Below are 13,693 nucleotides of genomic sequence, written 5' to 3' on the forward strand. Positions count from 1 at the left end.
GGCATGGATGGGGGCAACGGTTGTGGAGATATGAGCAGGGCAAAAGTGTGACGGACGGACTGACTGACTGACTGACTGACTGACTGACTCACTCACTCACCCACCCACGGACAGCCTGTGGAGGTTTTGGTAGTAAATGCGACCTACGGTCGCAATCAAAATGTACATTTCTGTTTGCCATTTAAGGCTTTGTCAACAAACATCGCAAAGGGAAGATATGACAAATAGCAAATGATCGGTACCATTAGTCAAAATAAGTCATGTTCCATGGCTACAACTGAATATATATTTAACCAGTAAGACTCCCTAATCGGGAGATAAGCGACCGTAGGTCTCGCTAGAAGAGGGCCATGTGAGAAATGAGGGGTGGGGTCTCCGCGTTGCCTTGGCGGACGAATAGGTACCGGCCCCGGCTCTCCCGGACGCTCCTAGGCCGAGTTAGGGCATTTTATGTGAGCTGCAATGGAGGGGGTCCTCCACTGGGGGCGCCACCACTTTTGCATCCGTTCTGGAGTACCAGGAGTGGGTGGTCCCCGGGAATTCCCCGTGAGCAGCCCCGTGGGGGTGGTCATTTGGTCATTTTTGCACATTTGGTATTTTTTTACACCTGGGGGTCCCCCAGGGACCTGGGGGTCCCTGGAACTCCGGGGGTCCTTGGAGGTTGTAGTTTGGCAGGCAAGGAGTTTGTGTGGAAATTTTGGCATGGATCGGGCCAACGGTGGCCGAGATATGAGTAGGGGGAAAGTGTGACGTGTATGTGGTAATGTTTTTACACCTGGGGGTCCCCCAGGGACCTGGGGGTCCCTGGAACTCCGGGGGTCCTTGGAGGTTGTAGTTTGGCAGGTAAGGAGTGTGTGTGCAAAATCTGGCATGGATCGGGGCAACGGTTGCGTAGATATGAGCAGGGCAAAAGTGTGACGTGACGTGTGTGACGGACGGACAGACGGACACCTGGTGGAGCTTTCTGTAGTTGACGATTATGCAAAGTAATTGTTAATAATAATAATGATAATTTGATGTAATTATTATTATGTTTATTTCAAATACTGTACGATGATGTAGTTAATTGTCTCAGGCCTACTGTACCTGCAGGGCCACCCAGCTCTCCAGGGCCCCCAGGTAGTTCCCCAGGTGAGGAACACCTGTGGGCTGGATCCCCGAGAACACCCGCCCTTCTCCTCCCGGAGGCTCCTGGGAGTCCTGGGAAGGAGATGGAAATAAGATTAGACTTAGAGGGTTTGTTTGGGGATGAGAAAATTTAAGTTTAGGTTTGTTTATAGGTTCCTTCCCCCACAAAAACAAAAAAAGTGTTTTACAACACTTCAGGAAAGAGTGAGGAAGGAAAGACCAGTCCAATGTGTGTGAGGCAACAACACCGCAGCAGGTTTATGAAAACATGTCAGCCCAGAAGACAGCAGGAGGCCTGGACTCAGGCCTGGAGAAGAGGGAGGTAAGGCTTGGGCTGATAATCCATTATATTGGACATTTGTTAGTTACCATATGCCATATTTTCGCCGCTGTATTGAATCAAGATGGGTTACAGCCAGGCGCAAGGGTAAAGGTTCCTGCCCACTAACCGCGGAGTCTAGGGGTTTGAATCTGCCGCGAGTGCATCCGGCTTTGGCCGAGAGTCTTTTATAGCGATCGGCCCGTGTTTACGGAGGAAAGCCGGGCAGGGAGGGTGATATTTATCACCACAAGTACATTGTGCACCTATAGCAGGCTGGGGCGGGTTGAGCGGGAGGACTTAGGATTGAGGTGCTACGTCCTCCCGGTTGGGGCTCCTCACTGGCAGGTGAGTCAGTAGGGTATACTATACAATACATACAACAGCAGGGGCAAGCAGTGGGAGGAATTCATTGGCATGATGACTGAGAAAAGGTGAAAAAGAATTGTCTACTCTAAAAATTAAATAAAATACACATGTGAACAAATTATAAAGCGGGGTTTATTTGCCACTCACTCATGCAGAGAAATGTTGGTGAAATGGTCCACAAGACTAGGTGAGCCTGTTGGCAATGTGGAGGCCTGCATCGGTCATGCTTGTATTGATTATTAATCGATTATTAAACCTTCACAACATGCGCAGAGGTAATTATCCTGCTTATTACACAGCTACTTAATAAATACATTAGTAAATTGACCCAAAAGTAACAACAAAACAAAGTATTTTGTTGATTACAGTTTCAGACTTTGAAAATAAGGAAGTGTTGATCAAATCGAATCAATTTTCGGTTACTGCATCGTCTATTTCTCGCTTCAAAAAGTTCAAATGTTTTCAAAAACATTCTTGAGAGCAATGTTTAGCTGTAAATGACATGTGTGTGTTCGTTTACATGGCTGGCATGTCGGACACAGCATAAAATTCGAGCAGCGGCACTGAGTGCAGCCAGGTGCTCTGAGCCTTTGATTAGAAATCGGTCCGTTATTGAGCGGAACGGTCATTATCCAGAAATAACACACTGCTGAATTTAGCGATTGACCAATCAGAATCAAGCATTCTACCAAGCCGTGTAATAACTTATTATAATTGATTAGTTGGATTAAGTGTTGCACCCATATATCACGTACAACACAGAAGGGAAAACTTATAATGGAATGTTGTGTGGTATCTCAAACATTGATTTAACCACTTCAACCGGGGGTCCGGGACCCCTAGGGGGTCCTCAGAGTTTCTACAGGGGTGTGCCATTTCTGAGGGGAACATTAGCCGAAAATATCAGATACAAGCTCACAACGCCTAGCAGCCCGAGGTTTGGTGTAGAGGGGAAAAGAGCAGATCAAGTACAGACTACAGAGCAAACGGTCAAGTTTACTAAGTATTGAGGGTTTCAGTGATTAAATGTCTGTCTACACCAAATGTCTTTGCTGAAAATAACAAGCTGGGCAATACAATAATGGACACTAAATCGATATTGTGATAGATATGAGACTGGATTTTGCTATCCTAATATTGTGTCTTTTCCCTGTCTTAACCCATTCAGGCCAGGAACACAGTGTGTGTAGTACAGTACATATGAGTACAGCAACATAATTTTGTAATAATATTTGATGTTTTTCAGAAAACTTATGTCAGGCCTAACTTAAGCCCTAGTTTATGCGTAAAACATGTTTAAAAATAGCAGATCTATAAGCTCATGATGTGACATACGTTGTGTGTATATAATAGGGATGGTCCGATCAGGTTTTTTGGAACCGATCACCGAGCACCGATCACAAAAGTTTGATCACCCGATCCCGATCAATCATCGATCCGATCAAGTTATTATTTATATTTTCTAAATGTTAATGTTTTAACTTTATTTCATTCATTCACTCATGAATTCATTTATATATTTGCCTCCCATAGTTATTTACCAGCATTACTATGTATTTATTATCATAGCAGTAACTAATTATTCCTTCAGCACTGTGGAAATCAATACCCCAAAATGGCCTCAAGTGGGCATACTGAACGGCTGGTTGATCAGATGCACCAATCCGATCGGATCGGTGAATTTACCTTTTGATCTAAACCACCGATTATCGCCGATCATGCTTTGATCGGCCCGATCCGTTCCATTACCGATTGATCGGTAACATCTCTAGTATATAATATATATAAACATTTATATAATTGTCACGAGCCGATCTGTCACACTTGGTAAAATTTGCTTGCCCTGGCCTAGCCCTTACCTTTAGCATTAGACAGAGGGAGAGTGTAAAAGAGAGAGCGAATGTGTTAAGAGCAAGAGAGAGAGAAGGGAATTGGAATAGGGAGGCCAGCAGATGATGAATATAGTATAGCATGTCCATACCATATATCATACCATATCAGAAAGCATTTAAAAAACAAAGGCTCTATGTTCCAGAGCTGGCACTGTGTGCGAGGACAGCAGCAGGCTGCTTCCTCACACAGATCAGTCCCTGCATTCAGGTCCTTGGGCAAACATTGCGTTTCTGGTACAGCTGGGGCCTGACTTACTTCACCCAGCTCAGCTCCTTTTTGGCACGGACCCACCTAAAATGAACACTTGGCATTCAGTTTGGTCCGCTGGCACAGGCCCAGCGCCACCGCTCACGGCTCCAAGCCTGTCATATGATACAATTATAGGGCGAGTGGAGTGGACGCACATGTCGTAGGGTCCGGAACCGCCGCGGCGACTAGCACAAGGGCTTCTTCTTCGCTGGACGCTATTACGCGGTCGATTGAGGCCACCGCGGGGCAGCGGAAAGCACTCAGGTTGCCAGCTGGAGCGGTTCTCGTGGGTTAGTTAAGATACAGTCGTTTTGGGGCCACCCAGAAGGCTCGTCCCCGCTACCACGTACTAACAACACCTCCAATCATGACATCATGTGGTCGAACCCGGTCGACGAACACCTGTATCACATGTCACCCCTTTGTTCCCCCGTTTTTCTTTTTCGTCTTACTCTCTGCCTCTGCTGTAGGACTCAACAAACTCTGGAGTGTTGACAGAACTCTGAAAGTGTAAGAGTAAAGGTCCATTTTCAAATAATTGTTCAATAAACGACTTAAATCCTACAGTAAATGGTTTGTTGACGGGGGTCCCCAAAGGGCCTACACTTGCTTCCCTTTGTCGTCGCATCCTACACCAAAACACTTGGCTGAAAATAGCAAAACAACAAGCTCACAAGTTCGCAACACGGTGCAATGCATCGATGCAATTGCAGAATGTTTGCCTATTATGACATTCCCAGAATAGGGATGCTAGGGTTTATGTGGTTAAAAGGACCATATACCGTGTATAGCCTACGTTGACATTTACTGCTGCACACCATTCCGTGGTTTGTTTGATTTTCGAGAAAGCCACTGGATTCTGTTCATTTCAGATATATGAAAAGCGTTTTAGTCCAGATTCATCTGAGAACTCCCAGCAGAAGACATACTGTAGGAATGATTTACGATCACAATTCAAATGACCATAAATTGTTGATGTTTGCATTGATTGACTCAATTATTCAGTAAGTTCAGTGAAGTTCTTGTGACTTGGGAGAAAACATAAATAAATGCATATTCCGGAATCAAAAATGAAGCCATTAAGAATAAAATGGAGTATGTTTACGGCCAATGCCGGGAATAGACATGTTACGACTCCTGTGTGGTCTTTAAACCATTACTGTCTAGCAAGCAAGTCAGATATATTTTAAAACTAATTCTACTACATGCAGTCTGTAAGTAGCTACCCCATTTATCCTGTGATGAATGCTGAACATTCATTTTATCTGTGTCAAGTTGTGTCATACTACTTGAGTCTACTGTATGTGATTGTGCAGGGCTCGACAATAACTTTTTCAGCTACATTTACTTTACATTTAACTTACTTTAACTCCTGAGAAGTTAAAGTAAATATATTTTCACTTGTACAGGTACAAAGGGCACCCATCTGAGTAAAACTATTTAATTTTATATAAATGTACTTACACGTTGCACATGAAAAAAATCAGTCCATCTGTAACTAGGACTAGGTGTGGTTATTTCACTAACACCATTGTTAGAAAATGGAAATAAGGCATTTAATTTCTTTACTCCATGTGTAGTGTGCAATGGATATGCTATTCATTATCTAGGTTAGGCAGGCAGTGGACCTACAGCAGAAAAACATTAACAACTATATAATGCAATTGTTTTTAGTAATATCGTGAGTAATATCGATATCGAGGTATTCAACAACGAATATCAAAGGTTTTCCTAATATGGCCCAACCTTAGTCTGGCACATACACACTGAGGATTCCGCCGTTTATGGAAACAAAAACAAAACAAACTATCCAGAGTTTCTGCATTATCAAGAACAATTTCCTTCAGCTCAGCATGAGCAGCGTTTGGCGGGTCACAAACAGGGATCCTAACAGCAGAGCTCCTTCTGGGAACGTTCCCAGGAGCATACAGGAGGTTGCGGTGTTATCGCCTCCATCAGGCCAGCCATCTAAAAAAACACTCCCAAACGCTCTCCTTCGAGCTTATCATAAGCCATCATAATGACGACCCCAGCGGCTTCCAGGGGACACCCTCAACCCGGGCACTCGCTGCGAGGAGACTGTTATCTATGACAGCCGAGCTGGGCTACCATCACAACTAATTGGACGGAGGGACCGAGCTCTGCTGTGTGCCGAAGCACCCCGCCCCCGGGAGCCCCGTAACCAATGACCCCCACAGTCCAATAACCAGCCAGCTCTGCTGACTTCTCCATGTCAGCTAGCCTGAAGGGATTGTGTAATGCAAGGGTCTTCAACAGGGGGACCGGGACCCCTAGGGGTTCCTCACAGTTACTACAGGGAAGTCCTCCAAATCTTTGTGTAATAGGATAATTCTTTTAAATGATCAACTTGAACCCTCGCATCCCTATTCTGAGGAGAACTTTTGCCAAAAATAGCAGATCCACAAGCTCGTTTGTAGATCTGCTATTTTTGGCAAATACTGTAGGTTTGGAGCGAAAGGTCAAATTTTCAAAGAATCAACGATTTAAGTGGTTAAATGTCTGAAAAAAACATTTAACCACGCAAATCCAACATAGACTGATGACAGTGCTTGTCAAACAGAACACGTCTATGAATCTATCGATGAAATCGATGAAAATCTGTATGTAGTGGGGGTCCCTGCTTCATCTCCCTGTCAGCTAAGGGGTCCTTGGCCTGAAAACGTTGGAGACTCCTGGTGTAACGAACGACTACATCATCAGCGTTGGTCCAGAACATCCTCCATCTCCCTTGGCCTGAGCGAGAAGTTTGTTAGGGAGGCGAGACAGAGAGAGAAAGAGAGAGAGAGAGAATCCCGATTTATACAGAGTCGCTTGCCAGTGTCATGCACCAAAAACAGACGATCTGCGCCGCAACGCATTGCTTATAGATCGGCTGTTTTTAAGTGCGCGACACTACACACAACCAAGTATAAATCAGGCAAAAGAGAACAGGCAGAGGCCAGGCAGTACAGGAAGGAACCGGGTGCTTATGTCATTACCAAGGGAGGTAATTGCAGCGGAGTGCCATTGATGCAGAGTGGCTCTTAAGAGGTGTCAGGATTGATTTAGGTGCAGACAAGGCCAGGGGGAGAGCGAGGGGAGGAGGGGGGGTGCACTACCCCCCCATCACCCCCCCCCCCCCCTCGCAAGTCTGGTTCATGTGTGTTCTCACCTCGCGTTGACACGCCAAACGCATGTTCAACCCCCTCCCCCTGGGGGGAAGCCATTAGCCATGCAGACATGGTAATGGTGTCATTTGAGCCAATCGAGCGTCAAAATTTCGAGTCAACGCCGGGTGCGCTAACTGGCCACTGGGCAGTACGTGGAAGGCTATCACGCATCACATCGCCACTCCAGACACCGCTGGCTGGCTGGGCCGTTACACTTGGTCCAGAGGGGAGAGGGAGGGAGGGAGGAGGCTTTAAAAACGTGTGCTGTGCCACCAGAGCTGTTGGAAGGGAAGCCAGGGCTACGAGGTGACGTAAATCAAATACTGCACGTTGACAGGAGCAGCGAACAGACAGAGATGGCCTATGTTACAGTGCTTTAGTGCTGGTATTGAATACGGCACTGCAAACAGCAAGGCTAACAAAGTATTCTAACGGCAACATACCGTATAATTATTCACATCACAACACTGGTCCATATTAAACCTGTGCCAGATTGCAACTCATTTGAATTGTCAATAACGTGCAGTTGTTTGATCTCCAGTAATTCAACGGTGGGTTGAATGACCCCTTTTTATGGCTGATTGAACACTGTGACAGCAAACAGCAAATCGAGTACACCTCCAATGGTTTGGACTATTTTTAAGCTACATTCCAACAAGTTTTTCAAAAGGCCTAAACCAAAAAGGTGCCAACGTCAGTAGAAAAGACCAGATGTTGGATGAATAAACTCCTGTCAATGCCCATTGCGGGACTGGAACTGGAAATGAGCTTTGGCCATACACACATGTAGAGTGCATTGGCTGCTGTGAACAATATGGTAGCAATATGAAGACCCTCATTCCAAACCGCTCCATACACATTTTCTATACTTCTTTTCCTATACTGTATTACTATTTACACATTTCTTATATATAGAGAATGTAATGCTTTATATCCAAACATTTTAATCACTTATAGTTCACCCCCAAAATGACTTTTTCTATCGATTACTCACCCCATGGAGACTTGAATTCATGGATATTTTAATTTTTTTGTCGCATTAGTAAGCCAATAATTTGAGGAGACTCTTTGTGTCTCCATAGGGAACCACTGCTGGTCACTAAATGATTTGCTTAGTAATGCGACAGAAACAAAAAAATGTATTCAAGTCTCCATGGGATAAGAAATCGATTGAAATAAAGCCACTCTATCAGCTCACAATACGTCAAAATAGTGAGCTTGCGGATCTGCCATTTTTGGAAATATAATCAATTTCAGAGACAATTCTCGCTTATAATGACATGCCCAAAGTCAGCTGAAATCAGAACAGGAATGATTTTTCTTTTTTTTATGTTTAAAAAATGTAAGATTTTCTAAAAACTTTAGACGGATTTAGAAGTCGTTTTTAAAATCGGCCTCAGAAAATTCAATTCTATCATATTCGATTCATATTCGATATTACTTTTCCAAATGTAAATATACTTGGTTAATCCTTAGCTTCCTTATTGAGTTATGTCTACTTCTCCACACAACAGTATTCCCTTCAAACTGTGGATATTTTAAGCATTCATAATTGCCTGCGCTTGTGTCATTCTAACAAACCAATAAACCAAAAGTTATGACAAGTAAGCTCCTTCCCTTCCGCCCAGCAGGACCTCCCCAACTCTCCACCATCTCATCATCATCACATCACGTCCGCTCTCCTCTCGCGTCGTCTCGGTGTCTCTCGAGCGGCTGGGCGCTGCCTGATGACACGTAACAGGCATGGGAACATTGGGTGTTCTGCCTCCTCATATGTTATACTGACAGGCCACGATGCTGTCGTATTACGGCGTCGGCTAGGTGACGAAAGCTCGCTTCATCCGCATCCAGCATATGGCGAATGCATTCCACGCCATGTGTGTGTGACATTAACGCCCAACAGCCAAAAGGTTACATATACACTTATTCCATGGCCGTGTTTTCACACTTGCGGAGCGGAGCGCGGACCCTTTCCGGGAAATATATGGCCGTCCTTTTGTCTGTGTGCCTGACTGTGTGTGGTAATTTCATAATGTCATGGGGACAGACAGAGGGGTGTGTGTGTGTGCACACAAGTACATCCACACATTTATGTCAACACGTGCCTATAACAACATCAGGGAAGCTGCGAAGGTGTCTGTCGGTCTGAAACCGACAGCTCACAACGTGGGTCTGCAAGCCGCTGCCCATCAAAATAACAGTAACACCACCTAAATACACTGTACCACGAGTAGCTATAGGCTATTCTATATGGAAAACAATGGTCAAACACAACCAATTCGCCTCATTTGAATCTTCTCTTGGAATAAACTTCGGGCTTCCCCACGTTTTTCCAGACAAGACCCGGGTCCAGAATTCCATGGAAAGACTCATTTTTTGTTGTCTCTCAAAGGTTTTCCAAACCCCTGAAACCACTGTACGATGAGATGTTAGGATGATAAATGTTGGGACACGCCAACTAATTGAGCGCAAGACAAAATGAAACGACATCTTTCCAGGAGAACGGCCTTAAAGATATTAAACTGGCACAGGCTAAACCAAAGCGAGCAGGATCGTTATTTCACTTGGTGGCCCATCTTAACCTCTCAAATGAACACTAAAAGTCCTCCAAGTTGTCTACAAAAGACATGACCGCTTGTGGCAGTCCCCAAACATGCAGCATTGAAGGGAGGGTTTAAGTATAGGCCTCCATTATGGACCTCCATCCTTAGCAGAGTTGATTCAGCTTCCAGCGGGTCTAGGCACTTGGTCCTTGCACAAACCCATGCCATTAATCATAGGCATCGTTCGGCTGGAACCTCTCGGACTTGTGAAACGCTGCGTTTCTCTTCTTCTCTTGGACTTTTTGGAGCTGCCTTTCGAGAGGGGGAAGGGGGGTGGGGTGTTTCATATATCATATCAATGCCGTGGCTTCCTGGAGTGGCTCACTGACATCCCGCTCACTGTGGGGGCTGACGACCGGACCCCCGAGGTCACCTGTACTTTGACTGTGCCAATTTCAACACTTCACAAAATCCACCTCCAGGGGCAACAGCCAGGGCCTGCTTTCCCCGCTGCAGATTAACCATCGGTTCTTTGTGGAGCCCGGGGACACTCTCTAGATTTGATCAGAGCAGCCAGCGATGCAGGTTTAAGAATTGGAGATTGTCCCCCTTCTCTGTTTCAGGGCTGACAAGCTGCAGCCATGGGGTCCCCCCCAATCTCCACTCCCCCTGCCGCCCCCCCCCTGCTGAGCGTCACACACACACACACACACACACACACACACACACACACACACACACACACACACACACACACACACACACACACACACACACACACACACACACACACACACACACACACACACACACACACACACACAGGTCTCAGTGTTCTCCCTTCTGTCCTGCTCGCCCCAGGCACCCCATTAACAGCGACATCATGCTGAGACGCACCTTGAAGCAGGCCTCACTCACACTCTGCTTGTCTCTCTCCCTCTCCCTCTCTACACACTATCTAATGCAGGCGTCTGTCTCTCTCCCTCTCTCTCACACACACCATCTAATCAGGCGACCTACAGAGCACCGCTTCAGTGAAGTATTGAGCAGGAAATGGACCTTACTGTACTACTCGCCCCCCTCTCGTTTCAAAAGACTGTGTGTTTAGCCATTATTTTAAAGGCTATCACAGCTTGAGACAAAAGTGTGATTGACCACAGGGACACAGCACAAATTAACACACACATCCACCTAGAGGCAATGGAATGAGATAAAGAAAAGCACAAGAAAGCAAGAAGAGGAAAGTGATAAAGACGAGAGTTATAAAGAAAGAGTATAGACTATAGCCCGGTCCAGATTTTGGGCATGTTTTTTTTTTCTTCTTCTTTTTTCCTTCCGAAGAGGGTGTCTGGGATTGGGAGGTGTGTTTGGGGGGGGGGGGGGGGGGGTGGGGGTGGTGGAGGTGGAGGGAGGGAGGGAGGCGGGCGGCCCAAACGGAGCGTTTGATTAAATCTGCGGTTGACGTGTGGGACAGGTGAGATTGATGAGGTTCCTCTGAGCTTCACACTGTGAGGAGAGCGCCGGGAAGAGGAACAGAACGCAGCAGTGTGGCGGGCCAGGGCTCGGGGCCCGGCTCGCGCCGTGGGGTCCCCGCGGCTGATTAATGGGACTGGAGGCCCTTCAAAAACACTGCTCCCCGCAGACAGGGGGCCGACGACGCTCCAAAAATAACCCGGGCGGGGAGAGGAGAGGAGAGGCAGGCGGGCAGGAGGCGGCCCCCGCCGGCCCCTGGCTCTTAACGGGCTGCAGCTTCTGGAAGGACGCGCGGCACTACCTAATGTGTTTCACATTTTAAGTTTAAGCCGAGGCTCGAAACCAGACAAGGTTTTAAGGCAAGACAAGTGCAGCCACAGAATAAGCTTACATTCTTTAATATGCCTTTAGGTCAAACTGATGGTCCTCCTAGCTGGACCAACGTCACAAGCAACAAGTGGTAAGGAGCATTATAGGCTCAGACAGAGCCACAGTGATCCTCTGTATAGTTAGACATTCTGTTTTGGAGTTGGCATGTGGACCAATTATTTGAGCCAACTATGTTTTAACGAGCCTGTAACATGTGGCATTTGATGGGAAAATTAAGATATATCATGCATTGCAAATAGTTCCGTCATTAAGGGAACTTTTTAACAGAGCAAAATCAATTCACTGTAACAGAATGAACAACTTGCACTCTACCGTAAGTACATTGTTGAAAGATGGCCAATACAACATAGTTGGCCAACATCGCCACTGCTCTACAGTCTGCCCACAGTGCACCAGCTGGCTACAACTGTGAAGACTAGCTTAATTCATTTTTAGCTTGTTTAACTATTATACAAACATGTTCATGCCAATGGCACTTGTTTCCACACCATGCTGCCCTCTAAACCATTTTAAATGGCTCCATTGAAACACTTCCTTGTTCTCCCGGGGTTTCGACTCGCGATAGACGTTTAATTTTACTTCACAGACCGGGGGAAACAAATGAATGAAACAGGGAACCAACCCTTACCCCCAAAAACACATAAAAGTCACAGCGCAGCAAAAAATAACCCGGCACACACTTCATAAATGTATCAATATGTAATTATGGTAACACTCAGGGGCAAGCCACTGCCAGCAACAGTCAGTCACTATATGAAGAAGTCCAGTAATTTCCTCCCGCACAGGCGGTGTCTGTTGACTCGAGTGCTGGCCCGAAAGTAGGATACCAGATACTGGCTATGTTTTAATTAAAAACGTCAGACCCTCAGTACGAGACCTCGAACCTGCACGGACTAAAGACATGAGAACCTTGTAGGAATCCCCAGGCAGCAACTTGGACGCGTGACTAGAACAGACATAATCTGTAATTTGACTTAGCTAAGGTACGAATAAAACGGCAAAAAGGAAAATGTGGACATGTGGGAGACAGTTTCAACATACGGGTAATGCACCGAGCATTTTGAGCACAGTGGTCCCAGCCTAGAGAAGACTTCAACCGTGGGGCCTGATTACACAAAGGGGACAGCACTGGTGAGAATTAGGGGGTCGTTTCTGACAGTTGAAAATAAATAGGGCAATTAATGGACACACTCAAAACGGTACTCCCCTTCTCTCATGTGCAGCACTGGGAGTTGAGAAAGAGAAAGAGAGGGAGAGAGGGAGAGAAAGTCTTAATGGTTTTAGCTGACAGTGCAGTAAGTGAATTTGGAAGCCGAGGAGAACACAGAGTCGAATTAGGAGTCACTTCCTGTTTCCTGGAGCCCGGGGGCTGAGATGACTGATATTGGCCATTAAGAAGACCACAGGCGAGGGAAAGAAGGAAGGCTGGGCCCAGGAGAGAGGAAACAAGAAGCACCGACAGACCTCCGTTTTAATTGTCCCCATTTACAACCAGTGTGAGATTGGTTTCAGGGTCAGGGTTTAGGAAAACATTCCACTTTTTGTATGTTGATTTATGCAATTTTTATATTTACATCCTGTTTAGATGTCGCATAAGTTACCATTATTAGCCACTGCTTTTCCTCCTCATGCCACAAAAGATTGAAAACCTGGATAAATCATTGTGCAGAACAACTGTATTATAGAAGCATACAGATGTAATATTATATAATGGAGGCATACCGTAGATCAGTCATGAAATGCTTGAACCCACTGGTTACCCATTCTTACCACTCTTCAAGCATTTCATGACAGTTCTCTGTTTCAAAAACAACACTACAGAGGTTCATGGAAGGACAGCGGGGCTGATTCACAAGACTTTACCAAAACTAGTACATCTGACAAAGGCTTCAGTTGGTCTTTGTATAGGTCCGCTGAGGTTTGGCGGGTCTAAAAAAAAACAACACACACACATTTTTCCAGAGGCACAATAAAAAAAGCATCGGTTGACGCACATCACACCTCAGGATATTGTGAGTACAGGCCCGGCCGGCATTTTTTGCGCTCCGGCCGTCCACATTTGGAGAAAATTAAAACAAATGAAAGCCAACACTTCATTTCTGCTGTTATTGCTGGTAATGAGGCACTGCTGTGATGCTTTCGAGTACTCTGCTGCTCTC

Source organism: Nannobrachium achirus (assembly GCF_963921795.1).
Source record: "Nannobrachium achirus genome assembly, chromosome: 22".
Taxonomy (NCBI): domain Eukaryota; kingdom Metazoa; phylum Chordata; class Actinopteri; order Myctophiformes; family Myctophidae; genus Nannobrachium; species Nannobrachium achirus.